At 36.4% G+C, this 16,972-nt stretch overlaps 1 non-coding gene across 1 annotated transcript; it reads left to right on the forward strand.

The window, feature by feature from the left end:
• Nucleotides 1–2,851: 2,851 nt before the first annotated feature.
• On the forward strand, nt 2,852–2,923 carry TRNAC-GCA (transfer RNA cysteine (anticodon GCA)). Its single transcript has one exon. It is a non-coding gene; the product is annotated as a tRNA-Cys (tRNA).
• The last annotated feature ends 14,049 nt before the right edge of the window (nt 2,924–16,972 follow it).

The following is a 16,972-nucleotide window of genomic DNA, read 5'->3' on the forward strand; positions in this document are numbered from 1 at the left end:
AGCTGAAGTTAACCAATTCTATAAAGACATATAACACCTTCTAGAACTAGCACCAAAAAGGATGTCCTTTTCATTATAGGAGATGGGAATGCAAAAGTAGGCAGTCAAGAGATACCTGGAATAAAAAGCAAGTTCAACCTTGAAATACAAAATGAAGCAGAGCAAACACTAACAGTTTTATCAAGATAACATAACAGTAAGAGCAAATACATTTTTCCAACAACCAAAGAGATGACTCTACACATGGATATCACCAGATGATCAATATTGAAACCAGACTGACCATATTCTTTGCAGCCAAAGATGGAGAAGCTCTATACAGTCATTAAATACTGTAGAGCTGACTGTGACTCAGACCATGAACCCCTTATTGCAAAATTCAGGCTTAAATTGAAGAAAGTAGAGAAAACAATAAAATCCCTTATGATTATACAGTGGAGCTGATGAAGACTCAAGAGATTAGATCTGGTAGAAAAAGTGCCTGAAGAACTAAGGATGGAGGTTCATAACATTGTACAGGAGGCAGTGACCACAAGCATCCCAAAGGAAAAGAAATGCCAAAAGGCAAAATAGTTGTCTGAGGAGGCCTTGCAAATATCTGTGAAAAGAAGAGATGCAAAAAGCTGACAGGAAAGGGAAAGATATACCCATCTTAAAGCAGAGTTCCAGAGAATAGCAAGGAGAGATTAAAAAAAAAAAAAAGCCTTCCAAAGGTAACAATGCAAAGAAATGGAGGAAAACAATAGAATGAGAAAGACCAGAGATCTCTTCAAGAAAATTGGGGCTATCAAGGGTACATTTCATGCAAGGATGGGCATGATAAGGGAGAGAAATGATAAAGACCTAACAGAAACAGAAGAGGTTAAGAAGAGGCAGTGAGAACACACAGATGAACTTTACAAGAAATGTCTTAATGGCTCAGTTAACCATAATGGTGTGATCACTCACCCAGAGCCAGACATCCTGGAGGGTGAAGTCAAGTGGGTCTTAGGAAGCATTACTACAAACAAAGCTAGCGGAGGTGATGGAATTCCAGCTGAGCTGCTTCAAATGCTAAAGGATGATGCTGTTAAAGTGCTGCATTCAATATGTCAGCAAATTTGGAAAAATCAGCAGTGGCCATAGGACTGGAAAAGTCAGTTTCCAATCCAATCAAAAGAAGGGCAATGCTTAAGCTTGTTCAAACTATTGTACAGGTGTGTTCATTTCACATGCTAGTAAAGTTATGCTCAGAATCCTTAAAGCTAAGTTTCAGCAGTACATGAACCAAGAATTTTAAGATGGGCAAGCTGGGTTTTGAAGAGGCAAGGGAAGCAGAGATCAAATTACCAACATTAGTTGGATCATGGAGAAAGAAAAAATGCCTACTTCTGTTTCATTGACTATGCTAAAGACTTTGACTGTGTGGGTCACAACAAACTGGAAAATTCTTAAAGTGATGGGAGTACCAGACCACCTTACCTGTCTCCTAAAACACCTGTATGTGGGTTAAGAAGCAACAGAATCAGACATGGATGAACAACTGACTGATAAAACTAGGAAAGGATTATGACAAGGATGTATATTATCATCCTACTTATCTAACTTCTATGCAGAGTACATCAATCAAAATGTTTGGCTGGATGAATCACAAGTTGGAATCATGATTGCCAGGAGAAATATCCACAGCCTCAGACACACAGATGATGCCACTCTGATAGCAGAATATGTAAAGGAACTAAAGAGACTCTTGATGAGAATGAAACAGTAGAATGAAAAAGCTTTTTAAAAACAACATTAAAAAGCCTAAAACCATGACATCTAGTCCCATTAGTTAATGGCAAATAGAAAGGAAAAAATTGGAAGCAGTGATAGATTTTGTGTTCTTGGGCTCCAGAATTAATGTGGATGGTGACTGCAGCCATGAAATTAAAAGATGCTTGCTCTTTGGAAGGAAAGCTGTGACAAAACTAGACAGTGTTACTTAAAGAGAGAAGTCATTTAGCCAACAAAGCCGTGTATAGTCAAAGCCATGGTTTTTCCAGTAGTCATATACAGATATGAGAGTTGGTCCACAAAGAAGTCTGAGCACTGAAGAATTGATGCTTTCAAATTGTGGTGCTGGAGAAGACTCATGAGAGTCCTTTGGACTGCCAGGATAAAATCAGTCAATCCTGAAGGAAATCAACCCTGAATATGCATTGGAAGGACTGTTGCTGAAGTTGAGGCTCCCATACTTCAGCCACCTATTGCAAAGAGTCAACTCATTGGAAAAGACCCTGATGTTGGGAAAGATTGAAGGCAAAGGAGGAGGAAAGGGGGGCAAAAGAAGAGATGGCTATATAGCATCACCAACTCAATGATCATGAACTTGGGCAAACTCAAGAAGATAGAGTACAGAAAAGCCTGGCACACTACAGTCCACAAGGTTCTCAAAGAGTCAAACACAATTTAGCAACTGAACAATAATAATAGTGAATATCGTCAATATTTGAAAATTTTAAGTATTATACAATCTATATAAATACCAAATCACTCTTCTTTACATCTGACACTAAAATAGTATTGTAAATCAACTACATTTTGGTTTAAAAATTAGTATAAGCATACAATGAAATATCATTCAGTAAGAAAAAGGAAGAAATTTGTTATATATGCTACAATGTATATTAACTTAAAACATTATTTTGGAAGCCACATATGGTATGATTCTTTCATATGAAACACGCAGGAAAAACAAATGTATAGAGACACAAAATAGATCAGTGTTTTCCAAGGTCTCTGAGAGGGATTGGAGGTTGACTGCCTCTAGTGGCAGGGGAATAATTTCTGGAGTGAAGGATATGCTCTAAAATTAGATCATGGTGGGGCTTCCCTGGTGGCTCAGATGGTAAAGCATCTGTCTGCAATGCAGGAGACCCAGGTTCAATCCCTGGGTTGGGAATATCCCCTGGATAAGGAAATGACAACCCACTCCAGTACTCTTGCCTGGAAAATCCCATGGATGGAGGAGACTGGTAGGCTACAGTCCATGGGGTCGCAAAGAGTTGGATACGACTGAGCAACTTCACTTTCAAAGCTTACAAAACTCCATAAATTTAGTAAAAATATTTTACTCTACACTTTAAATGGGTAAATGTTGTGTTCCTTAAATTATCCCACAAAAATCTGTAAAGAAAACTGAGTTTTCAAAGTCTGGATGATTTAGGGATCATTTAAAAATAGGTTTTCAAAAAATAAAAATAGGTTTTCATAACATCTCCATATTAAGAGAACGTATCCAAAATAGTTTTTTTCTTTAGTGACCTCAATTGTCATTAAGAATATAATGCAAAGTAAATAATCTAGAGATCTTATAAATTAAAATTCTAGAAAACCTTCACTTCTGTGATTTAATTTATAAATGTTCCCAAACCTAATACATTATCTCCGTCTTTCATAAAAACAAACAAAAAACCAAAAAATAATATAAGACTCAATAGTGGTGATTTCACCAAGGTCATAAATTCTAAGGGTTATTTAGAATCTGAACCTAACACCAAGTTTATTTGTATTTGTACTCAAACTCCTGTTTACACTACAGAACTAACTTTCTCAAAAATTAAAGGAGGTAAAGGAGTAAAGAAGGCAGTATTTCAGTGAAATTCCTTTTACCTCTTTCTGATTTCCCAAAATACAATTTACAGTTTTGTTTATGCTCTTTTTAAATAGGATTTATCACTATTTATTTATAAAAGTTGCACAAATTGTTGTACAAATTCCTTGAAAAATATGGAAAAGAGATTAGTGACTCATGAGTCCCTTAGAGAGCAAGGAAATCAAACCAGTCAACCCTAAAGGAAATCAATCCTGAATAGTTGCTGGAAAGACTGATACTGAAGCTGAAGCTCCAATACTTTGGCCATCTGATGCAAAGATCATTGTAAAAGATCCCGATGCTGGAACAGACTGGGGACAGGATGAGGAGGGGGCAACAGAAGATGAGATGGTTGGATGGCATCACAGACAGTGGACATGAGTTTGAGCGCGCTCCATGAGATAGTGAAGGACAGGGAAGCCTGGCATGCAAAGAGTCAGACACGACTTAGTGACTGAACAGCAACAATAAAAGTTATACAAACTGTTTGAAAATATGGGTAAAGGCACAAAAGAAAAGAAAAAAAAAGATATAATTACAAAACCATACTTCATGAAATTTAAGCAGCTTTAATGCTGACAGCTTTGTAATTTTACCAGAAGGTGCTAAGGAAGATTTTCACACATCTATGTCATGACTCCAACTGGCTGGCTGTGATTATAAAATTCCATTGAATATAAAATGCATCTATGATTTAGAGAGGTTAAAATATGCATTTCATAGACTTTTTTGTAGATTTATTTCCTGGTCTCACATTTCTCTTTCTCCCTAGATACTTATAAATATGTACATACATAAACATCAAAATATAAACATACATAGCATACATTTCATAAATATTTTCCAATTTTATTAAATAGTTTTCTAAATCCTTGTACTATGTATGTATAATATTTCATTTTTAGGTGTATTATAATAGATCTAACCTTTCTGCAAATTTAGAGAAATTTGGAGACTGTCTTCCTTTATTCTTATTAAATTACACTTATATATCTTTGAGCAAAATATTTTCATACATTTTCAGTCCCTGAAGAATGAGTTGTTACAATTACTGGATCAAACGCAAAAATTGTTTATGACTTTTGATACAAATTCCTATTTTTCATTGAAAAACTTTGAATTGAAATATAAACTAATATGACTAAGCAAGAGATTCCAGAAGGCTTTTATCTGTATGTCTATTATGGATATATACAAACTATTTAATCATTATATAGAAATACAGAACATTGCATATGTAAACTGTAGAAGAGTGTTTTCTTTTTACCTGCAGACCTAAAATTATTAGACATCTTGTATAGATAGTTTTCACTTTATAAAAAAATTTCCAGTTTGATCTCCAGTCAACCTGTCTGTCTCTCTCTAAACATAACCATACAAGCACACACACACATACACACACACTGGAAGGAAAAGAAATACCAAGGAAACAGTAAAAGTCAAAGCATGTAAGAACCTTATATTTACTGTTAAATATGTATTGTGAGTGAGTGAAAGTTGCTCAGTCCTGTCTGACTATTTGCAATCCCATGGACTGTAGCCCGCCAGACTCCTCTGTCCATGGGATTCTTTAGGCAAGAATACTGGAGGGGTGGCCATGCCCTTCTCCATGGGATATTCCCAATCCAGTGATCAAACTTGGCTTTCCCACATTGCTGGCAGATTCTTCACCATCTGAGCTACCAGGAAAGCTTAGATATGTATTTGTATATCCATATTTCTGGAATTTTATAAGCATTACAGAAAACACAGAAAGTATTTATAGCATATTTAATAATCTTTCTAAATTATTAACATGGTTAATCATATTGTGCAATTTAAATAATCAATTCCACATCTTCATTCTTTGGATTCTTATTACATTCTAATATTTTACACATTGGGCTTCCCTGGTGGCTCAGTGGTAAAGAATCCATCTGCCAGTGCAGGAGCCATAGAAGACACGGGTTGGATCCCTGGATTTGGAAGATCCCCTGGAGAAGGAATGGCAACCCATTCCAGTGTTCTTGCCTGGAAAAAAAATTCCCTGAACAGAGGACCCTGTCATGCTACAGTCCATGGGATCGCAAGGACTCAGACACAACTTAGCAACTAAACAACAAAATTTTACATATTTTGGGTATCATGATGAATGACATAGGACTATTCTTTTGGAGATTTATTGTGAGGAGAAATTGCTAAACATTTTTCTTTTAAGTTATTTATGTAGTACTAGGTACTATGAGAAAAATGAAAGACTGTAGGTAAATGAAGTTGGAGTGGTTGACAAGGGGCAGATCATATAGAAACAATTGAGAGATTTTTTGTTTTGTTTTGTTTTCTAAAAGGACTCCATTGGAAGGTTTTAGCAGGGGGATGACTGCTTCACATGTTACAATCAGGACCCAGGCTGCCTTATGGGGCAGGAGTGGAGAGAAGAGGGCCAAGAGTTCAGAGGCTGGTGGTGGTCTCAGTAATGTGAAAGTGGCTGGTGTTTAGACTTTATTAGTTTTAAGATGGAGAGATATAACCAGAGAGGCTTGGGAGGCGGAACCAACAGAACATACTGTTTGCAGTTTTAATTGTAACTAAAATTTTCCATGGCTCCTTGTAAGTTTCAAGATGCAGCGTATTGTGCCGCACAAGCACACTTTATTATCTATCCTAACAGTTTCAGGCCCCATTTTGCCCTGCTCCCAGGGTGTTTTCCTATTTCCCAAGAACTGTTTACTTGAGCACACAATCTTTTTCTCACCTAATACCTAAATGACTTGTTTCCACTGCCCTCGATGTCCTTTAAGAAACTGCAAATTACCATTACCTCTTAGAAATCTAATAATTCTGCTAAAATCTATAGGGTCACCAGCTCTGGGCTTGCCATTATCCTCCCAATGCCTGTATCAGAGCAATAATCATACAATACTATTTACACACTAAAATCTGTAAGGTTACTGTATAATGTACCCTACAAACCAGGACCCTTTCCAGAATGAAAAAAGTTGTTATCAATAATTATACCAAGACTACCATAAACCAGTGATGTTTCATCTAAACTTCATAAACCACAAATATGTTAGATAGTCATGATAGCATAAATATTTATTAGGCATTGTCACTTCATAAACTGACATAGCTAGTCATTGATCAGTAACAGATATAACTAATTTTTTAATTTTTTAACTAATTCATAACTATCAGAAATAGATTATTTCCTTTCCATATCAAAATTAACTATTTGCCAAAAAACCTTATGCCCAGAGTATTTGGTAAAAGGAATATGACTAAATCTATCAATCATTCTGTGTTGGCAATTAATATTTTTTCTGTACCTACAATATTTATAAAGTAAGAGAATAAATGTTACATGTATCATTATAACAATTTGATATATAGTCATAGTTTCTCAGTTTTGTTTTTAAATTGCAGACTCTTTTTCTCATCACAGGTAACATCTTTAAAAATGTGAAACTAGAAATATAAATTAGTTTAAAAAAAAGGCCCACTTTTTGAATTGCTTCCCCTTGGAGCCACTGTAAAGACATGCAGTGATGGAAGGGAACATCTGACATGCTCAAAACCAGAGTCCTGAGTTAAATAAATCTTATGAGAAATCTTATTATTTATGCATCACATATCTATTAATTTATTTATACATTAAACCATGTTCCAGAAGATTTAAATTTGAAAAAGATAAAAAAATATGTAAAAATAATATACATCTAATTTGTGACCCTGGCAATAGCCTGACTTAAAATAACTTACAGAATAAATCACATAAGTTGCTTTTAGAGTTGTATATTTGCAGGTATTTGTTAGTGCTAATGATTTTGCATGTCTGTATGTGTACAGTGTGTATAAGTGTTTGCATGCTGGTCAATCTGAGATTGACAATATGATATTATACACAGTCTTGTCATATCTGACTCACATATATGTTTATCATATCAAGGACTTAATAAACTTATACTTGAAGTGAAAGATCTTGGGTTATAAATAATAATTATAGTAATATACTAAATAAATTTTTATTGTATTGAACTGATTCTAGAAAGAAAAATAAAGCAGTGCCATAATTTAGAATCATTTTGTTTAGGAAAAAAATGAAGTAGGTTAACATCTTACATATTTGTCTTGGTATGACAAAGAATTAAAAAATTATCAAGTGTTAATAATTCTGGTCCTGCAGATTATTTCTAAGTCTTATAATAAGTAAAAAATAAGCAATAAAAGCATTTACCTGTGTTCCCAGATTCTCCAACTTTAAGGAGATTTTAGTGGTTGAAGATAAAATTTCTAAAGTTTTAAGTTATCTAAAATTTATAAACCATATTTATCCCTAATGAGTATTACTAAAATGTATATCATTCTATGATAAATTTCTTTGATTTATTTAATCAAAAATTTATCATAGAATGACAGAATCAAATACTTCCATGTATTTTATTGGACATGTCTCTTGGTATTACACTTGATTATATTAATATTTATCTCATAATAATTTAATTAAGTTGCCAGAAAAGTGTCATATGCTTAAGTTACATGAATTTATTATAATTATACAAAAATTACTAGAAAAATACTAAAGGCAATTTTTTTAACCTTTAAAAGCAGTTGCTTTTCCAAGGACTTCAAATATTATCGATGTTAAATGGTAACTTTACGCATGCACTGGGAGAAAAGCAAAGTTGTCATGTGTAATTGATTCAAGATTCTGGTTGATTATACTATTGCTAGGTTTAATTATATATCTGATGAGTAAAATTACTGGAAAATATTCTCTATAGAATATGTGAAAAATTCTTCATTGCAATGAGTCTATTATTTATGTTGCATAAATTCATGGTGAGGAAAAGTAATAAACCAACATTTTCAAAGAGTGCAGTAATATCAACATTTTACTTAGCTCATCTAATTTTTATCAATTTATTCTAAAGAAATGGTTTTTCTAAAATCCATAATTTGTATAAAAAACACAGTAGGCAAGTTCTGTGTGTATATAAACCAGTGTAGTCTGCTTGGAACTTTAGATATCTTTGAGTGTTGCAGGGGCAGTAGCCACATGGAACACTTTCCACCTATGAGTCCCAGAACTTGAACTGTGAGCAGAAGTGGCTGCTGCCTCTGGTGTGTGCCAAGTAGGGATGGGAAAATCTTTTAGTCCTGTTGCTCTGAGGAGAATCCTTATCACCACACTCTATATCCTTAGACTCTGATTTTTAAGATTCTTAAAAAATATATACTATACATTGTTTCTTTCAGGTTTTATGCTGTATTTTCCTTTGTCATCTCAAATTGGGCTGAGTTTTGATTAAAGAAATGATGGGAAATTGGTTACATAGAACTATAAATGATTTACTTTCTACTTGAAATATTGTGTGTGCACATCCATATATATGAGAGAAAAAGAGGGAGAGAAATGTGATTTGGACAGGAAGTATTGGCTTAGTCTACCATCATTATTTACCTGTTGCCACAGATATAGACTGGGCTTCCCCAGTGGCTCAGCAGTAAAAGAATCTGCCTGCATTGCAGGAGATGTGGGTTTGATCGCTTAGGTCAGGACAATCCCCTGGAAGAGGTCATGGCAACCCACTCCAGTATTCTGGCCTGGAGAATCCTATGGACAGAGGAGATTGGCAGGCTGCAGTCCATAGGACTGCAGAGAGTCAGACATGACTGAAGCTGTTGGGCAAACATACCTGCACAGACATGGACACGTAGTTTAGCTACATAACCACAAACATACACACATTCACATGTAGATGTGAATAATCAAAGACACTGATAGAGTAATATCTGTCAATAACATTTGCCAACTACTAGCACATCATCAACAGAAAGAATTTCCTTAAGTGCCCAATGTGTTGACTGGCGAAGCTCCAGTTATTTCTCCTGTCTATACTGTAAATTACACTGTTAATAAAATGAATTGTTTAAAATTTTTACTAACAAATACATACTGGATCTCTACATAAGAGCCTCAATAACAAAAATTTAATTTTAAGCTTTCAAGGGAATTATAATTAAGTTTTATAAATAAAAACTTGCCTATAAAAAGTGAGTATGATAATGGAGGTTTGCAACTGAATTTCCAATGAGTGCTACTAAGGAATCTTCTGAAGGGCTTGAAATTAGGGAGCAAAGAGAGAAAGAATATCTCCTTAGAATGTGAAGGGTTTGCGCTGGATGAAACTATAGCAGTGAGTGTTTGAGATATTTTTTAAATGACTACATAAAAACAGTACATTAGTAAACTATCTCTTTATTAGTTAAGTCTAATTTTGATTATAATACAGTGTCCCCCAATCTTAAAATATGGAATGGTCAGGTAAATAATTATGTTCATGCCCACTTGTATATTCAAGGCAACTGACACTCAGGAAGCTGTGTGACTTTCCCGGTGTGGAACAGCCACTCTCTTCTCCGGAAGCTACCAAGCATCTAAGAAGCAGAGTAGTATAGGGGCTGAGAGCTTAGACTTTGGAGCCAGTCTCTTGAGTTAGAATTTCTGTGTCTCCCTCATAAACTGGAGGCATCTCTGTGAGTTACTTAAACACTATGACTTAGTTTTCTCACAAGGGAAAGGCACTAAGAGTGCCTAATCACAGGGTTGTAATAAGGAATAAATACTATGAATTAATATATGTAAAACAGTACAATACATGTGATTTTATCACAATTAGCTAATGAGACCTAGATCTTAGGCCCAGATGATAGTCTACTTTTATACTACTTCTACCACAGGAGAGCTTTGCATTATTACTTCCTCTGAATTATCAGTAATCAATCCTCAGTTCCTTGGTCTTAGTGACAGTGTATATCTGACGGGTCCCTTCTCTGCTTAAAAGATATTACTCTCAATGTATACCTCACTCCCTTAGTTCCTGGTAACTCTAAGTTTGTTATCTGTGACTCTATTTCTATTTTGTAATTTCATTTGTACCTTTTTTTTCCCCTTTCACAGAAATATGATATTTGTCTTTCTCTGACTTTCTTTACTCAGTATGACAATCTCTAGGCTCATCCATGTGCTGCAAAATCACATATACAAACTATTATATATAAAATAGATAACTAATAAGGACCTACTGCATAGCACAGAGAACTCTACTCAATAATCTCTAATGGCCTATATGGGTGAAGAGTATTAAAAAGGCTTGATGTATGTATAATATATAGCTAATTCACTTTGCTATACACCTGAAACTGATACAACACTGTAAATCAACTATACTTCAATAAAAAAATTTTTTTAAAAGATTTTGCTCTGACACTGAGTCTACATCTTTTCATCCATTAATCTCGAACACTTGTTTTGTTGTTGATTTTGTTGTAGTTTTCTACCCTTGACCTAGAACATGTATATTTTGTTTGTTTCTACCCATGGCTTCCCAGGTGGCGCCAGTGGTAAAGAACCCACCTACCAATGCAAGAGACATAAGAGACAACGGTTCCACACCTGGGTCAGTAAGATCCCTTGGAAAGGGAAATGGCAACCTATTCCAGTATTCTTGTCTGAAAATTCCCATCGACAGAGGAGCCTGGCAGACTACAGTCCAAAGAGTTGTGAAGACTCGGACACAACTGAGCAGCCTTGATTCATCCCACTTCTTTTCTACTGACTCAGCGACTTCTTACTTGTTCCCAATCTGCATGTTATCACCTCCACCATGCCTTCTTTAATCCATCTGATTCACGTGGATCTTCTTTGGGTGCTAGTATTTTGCATTCTTATAAGTCTGCATGCAAGTCATACAAATTTCCAGTGTACTTTTTTTGGCTTTTTCTACAATACTGTAAACTTGTTCAGGGTTTAGTTTCTTTTTATTTGAAGCGTGTGTGTGTGTGTGTGTGTGTGTGTGTGTGTACGTGCGCACGTGTGTCTCTCTGTGTGTATTTTATGACAAATTCCTGTAAGGGCTTAGCACAGACTTGGTTTTTGTTGTAATTCTTTTATCTCTGTATTTATGTGTTTTACTTGCTGAAAACATAGCCTCAAGGAGAATAAAGCAACTTGTCTATAGAAAGCTGCCACTTGAGTACAGTGTAACCTTAGCTTGCGCTATATAGTGAAGTTAACAGTGTTTGGAGTCAAAGGACCTAGCTGTACCATTTATTAAATATATAACATTGTAAATATCCCTTAAACTTTTGATTGGTTAGTTTTCTGTCATTGTGGTTTTCAGTCTGTCTGCCCTCTGATGGAGAAAGATAAGAGGTTTATGAAAGTTTCCTTATGATTGAGGGGGAAACTGGGTCTTGTTCTGATGGGCAGGGCCATGCTCACTAAATCTTTAATCCAATTTCCTGTTGATGGGTGGACCTGTGTTCCCTCCTGCTATTTACCTAGGGCCAAACTACGGTGGAGGTAATGAGGATAATGGTGACGTCCCTCAAAAAATCCCATGCATGCCCTGCTACAGTCCATGCCCCAACACCACACCTTCACGGGATGCTTCCCCTGTGGGGTCACTGTTCCTTTCGCCTGGGTCCTGGTGCACAGGTTCTGTTGTGCCTGCCAAGAATCTATTTCCCAGTCCTATGCAAGTTCTGGCAGCTCCATGGTAGGGTCAATGGCGACCTCCTCCTAGAGAACCTATGCAATACCCACACCCAGAGCCCCTGTCCCTGCGGCAGACCACTGCCAGCCTGCACCTCCACAGGCGAGGCTCACACACAGTTCTGCCTCAGTTTCTGTAGGGTCCCTGGGTCCTGGTGTGCACAAAGTGTGTTTGAGCCTTTTGAGCATCTCTTGCGGGAATGGGGTTTGATTCGAAATGCAAATTCGCCCTCCTACCATCTTGCTGCGACTTCTCCTTTGCCCGTGGATATGGGGTATCCCCTCACAGTGCTCCAGTGCCTACCATCTTACTGGGGTTTCCCTGACCTTGGACGTAGGGTATCTCAGAGTCACAACCACAGAACTAACCGATCTAATCACATGGACCACAGCCTTGTCTAACTCAATGAAACTATGACACATGCCATGTAGGGCCACCCAAGATGGACGGGTCATGGTGGAGAGTTCTGACAAAATGTGGTCCACTGGAGAAGGGAATGTCAAACCACTTCAGTATTCTTGCCTTGAGAACCCCATGAACAATATGAAAAGGCAAAAAGACAAGAAGACACTGAAAGATGAACTCCCCAGGTAGGTAGGTGCCCAATATGCTACTGGAGAACAGTGGGAAAATAATTCCAAAAAGAATGAAGAGACGGAGACAAAGCAAAAACACCACCCAGTTGTGGATATGACTGGTGATGGAAGCAGGGTCCAATGCTATAAGAGCAATATTGGATAGGAACCTGGAATGTTAGGTCCACATATCAAGGCAAATTTGAAGTGATCAAACAGGAAATAGCAACTGTGATCATTGGCATTTTAGGAATCAGTGAACTAAAATGGACTGGAATGGGTGAATTTAACTCAGATGACCACTATATCTACTACTATAGACAAGAATCCCTTAGAAGAAATGGAGTAGCCATCAGAGTCAACAAAAGAGTCCTAAGTGCACTACTTGGGTGCAGGTTCAAAAATGACAGAATGATCTCTATTTGTTTCCAAGGCAAACCATTCGATATCATGGTAATCCAAGTCTATGGCCCAACCAGTAATGCTGAGGAAGCTGAAGTTGAACGGTTCTATGAAGACCTACAAGACCTTCTAGAATTAACAAGCAAAAATGATGTCCTTCTCATTATATAGGACTGGAATGCAAAAGTAGGAAGTCAAGAAACACCTGGAGTAACAGGCAAAATTGGCCTTGGAGTACAGAATGAAGCAGGGCAAAGGATAAAAGAGTTCCAGCCAAGAGAATGAGCTGGTCATAGCAAACACCCTCTTCCAACAACACAAGAGAAGACTCCACACAAGGACATCACCAGACGGCGAACACCAAAATCAGATTGATTATATTCTTTGCAGCCAAAGATGGAGAAGCTCTATACAGTCAGCAAAAACAGGAATGGGATCTGACTGTGGTTCAGATCATGAACTCCTTATTGCCAAATTCAGACTTAAATTGAAGAAAGTAGAGAAAACCATTAGACCATTCAGGTATGACCTAAATCAAATTCCTTATGATTATACAATGGAAGTGAGAAATAGATTTAAGGGGTTAGATCTGATAGAGTGCCTGAGGAACTATGGAGGGAGGTTTGTGACACTGTACAGGAGACAGGGACCAAGACCATTCGCAAGAAAAAGAAATGCAAAAAAGCATAATGGCTGTCTGAGGAGGCCTTACAAATAGCTGTGAAAAGAAGAGAAGTGAAAAGCAAAGGAGAAAAGGAAAGATATACCCATTTGAATGCAGAGTTCCAAAGAATAACCAGGAGAGATGAGAAAGCCTTCCTCAGTGCAAAGAAATAGAGAAAAACAATAGAATGGGAAAGACTAGAGATCTCTTCAAGAAAATTAGAGATACCAAGGGAACATTTCATGCAAAGATGGACTCAATAAAGGACAGAAATGGTGTGAACTTAACAGAAGCAGAAGATATTAAGAAGAGGTGGTAAGAATACACAGAAGAACTATACAAAAAAAAATCTTTATGGCCCAGATAGCCATAATGGTGTGATCACTCACCTAGAGCCAGACATCCTGGAATGTGAAGTCAAGTGGGACTTATGAAGCATCACTATGAACAAAGCCAGTGGATGTGATGGAACTCCAGGTGAGCTATTTCAAATCCTGAAAGATGATGCTGTGAAAGTGCTGCACTCAATATGCCAGCAAATTTAAAAAACTCAGCAGTGACCACAGGACTGGAAAAGGTCAGTTTTCATTCCAATCCCAAAGAAACGCAATGCCAAAGAATGCTCAAACTACTGCACAATTGCACTCATCTCACATGCTAGTAAAGTAATGCTCAAAATTCTCCAAGCCAGGCTTCAACAATAGGTGACCCAAGAGCTTCCAGATGTTCAAGTTGGTTTTAGAAAAGGCAGAGGAACCAGAGATCAAATTTCCAAAATCTGCTAGATCATCAAAAAATCAAGAGTTCCAGAAAAAAAACCAACTATTTCTTCTTTATTGACTATGCCAAAGCTTTTGACTGTGTGGATCACCACAAACTCTGGAAAATTCCGAAAGAGGGGAATAATGGACCACCTGACCTGCCTCTTGAGAAACCTAAATGCAGGTCAGGGAGCAACAGTTATAGCTGGAAATGGAACAACAGACTAGTTCCAAATAGGAAATGGAGTACGTCAAGGCTGTATATTGTCACCCTGCTTATTTAACTTATATGCAGAGTACATCATGAGAAATACTGGGCTGGATGAAGCACAAGCTGGAATCAAGATTGCTGGGAGTAATATCAATAACCTCAGATATGCAGATGACACCACCCTTAAGGCAGAAAGTGAAGAAGAACTGAAGAGCCTCTTGATGAAAGTGAAAGAGCAGAGTGAAAAAACTGGCTTAAAACTCAACATTCAGAAAACTAAAATCATGGCATCCAGTCCCATCACTTCATGGCAAATAGATGGGGAAACAGTGGCAACAGTGACAGACTTTATTTTTGGGGACTACAAAATCACTGCAGATAGTGACTGCAGCCATGAAATTAAAAGACACTTACTCCTTGGAAGAATAGCTATGACCAACTTAGACAGCATATTAAAAAGCAGAGACATTACTTTGCCAGCAAAGGTCTGTCTAGTCAAGGCTATGTTTTTTCCAGTGCTCATGTATGGGTGTGAGAGTTGGACGGTGAAGAAAGCTGAGCAACTAAGAATTGACGCTTTTGAACTGTGGTGTTGGGAGAAGAGTCTTGAGAACCCCTTGGTCTGCAAGGAAATCCAACCAGTCCACCCTAAAGGAAAGCAGTCCTGAATGTTCATTGGAAGGACTGTCGTTGAAGCTGAAACTCCAATACTTTGGCCACCTGATAGGAAGATCTGACTCACTGGAAAAGACCCTGATGCTGGGAAAGATTGAGGGCAGGAGAGGGATGGGATAACAGAGGATGAGATGGTTGAATGGCATCACTGACTCAATGTACATGAGTTTGAGTTGGTGATGGACAGGAAGGCCTGGAGTGCTGCAATCCATGAAGTTGCAAAGAGTTGGATACGACTGAGCAACTGAACTGAAACTTTTGAGCCCCTGATTTTTCCACATGAAATTTAATCAGTACTCTAAAGAGTTAGTACAGAGTAAAACAATAACATGATAAAGCAAATAATGCAGATATTAAGAATTATTTAATACAATTTAATCAAATCCAAAACTTGCTATGAAAAATCAACAACATATATTAGTGGCAAAGACAAAACTTAAAGATATCTGTTTTACCAACCTTTTAGATAATATATTTAATTAATATTATTACTTTATTTATCTGCTTTTATCATTACTATTTAATTTACCAACCTATTATAAAGTAATTTAGTTCACAGGAAGATAGAGTATGCTTCCAGAACTGCATGTTAAATTAGTCACACATTTCATAACTGTAATATGGGCAAATACAAAGTGACACTTTGAAAGGTAATAATAAAATGAAAAGATATACTTCTTTGCCAAAAAAAAAAGTTCATCATACTTTAAGATAGATATTCTGATATCAGTAATTTGTAAAGCAAACTTTCATTCACATAAAAAAACCAATCATTTGCATGCAAATAATTAATGAGATCTAATTTCTAAAGCATAATCATAAAATAGCTGATAAATAACATCCTCATGAAATAACTCTCACAGATGCATATTATATTGTAACTACAAATTCTGTAGATTCTCTAGTGGCTTAACATAGACTGAGAACTCATGATATATTTGTATTTCCTAGATTCATGGGCAATTTATATTTTCCCATTATATTGTTAACTGGAAGAAAATTCAGCAGCAACATATGTCTAAGTCCACTTTTTAAAATTTGCCTGGCTCTAGTTCCCTACTTTCTACCATATTTGTTTAAAAAAAAAAACAGAAAGATGAACCAACAGTATCAGTAAAAGATTAGTATCTGCATTCTTTCTCTTTTTTAGATTTTGAGATTTCCTTATTTGCCAACAAAAAAATTATGAATTGAATTAGGTAGCCTATATTGTTGTCACCATTACCCAGGAAAAAACCATATCTTCCTTAGATCTCAGTTTTCTTAGAACACAGGGTAAATTACAAATATTTTATAATTTAATGTTGACACATTTTTACATAACACTATGGTTTTCAAGAGAAGATTCAAGTAAGATTTTCTGCTCCATTCACAATACCTGTATTATGTAAAGCACTTCTTCAGTGCCAGTTATGAATGTTGGAAGTATTATTCTTTTTTCTTGCTGTATAAACCTACGAGTTTCATGTTTACAATTTATGTTGGCCACCACTAAATCTACATGTCAGACAATTAAAATTTATCCAAA

The sequence above is a fragment of the Muntiacus reevesi genome, chromosome 13, assembly GCF_963930625.1.
Source record: "Muntiacus reevesi chromosome 13, mMunRee1.1, whole genome shotgun sequence".
Lineage (NCBI taxonomy): Eukaryota > Metazoa > Chordata > Mammalia > Artiodactyla > Cervidae > Muntiacus > Muntiacus reevesi.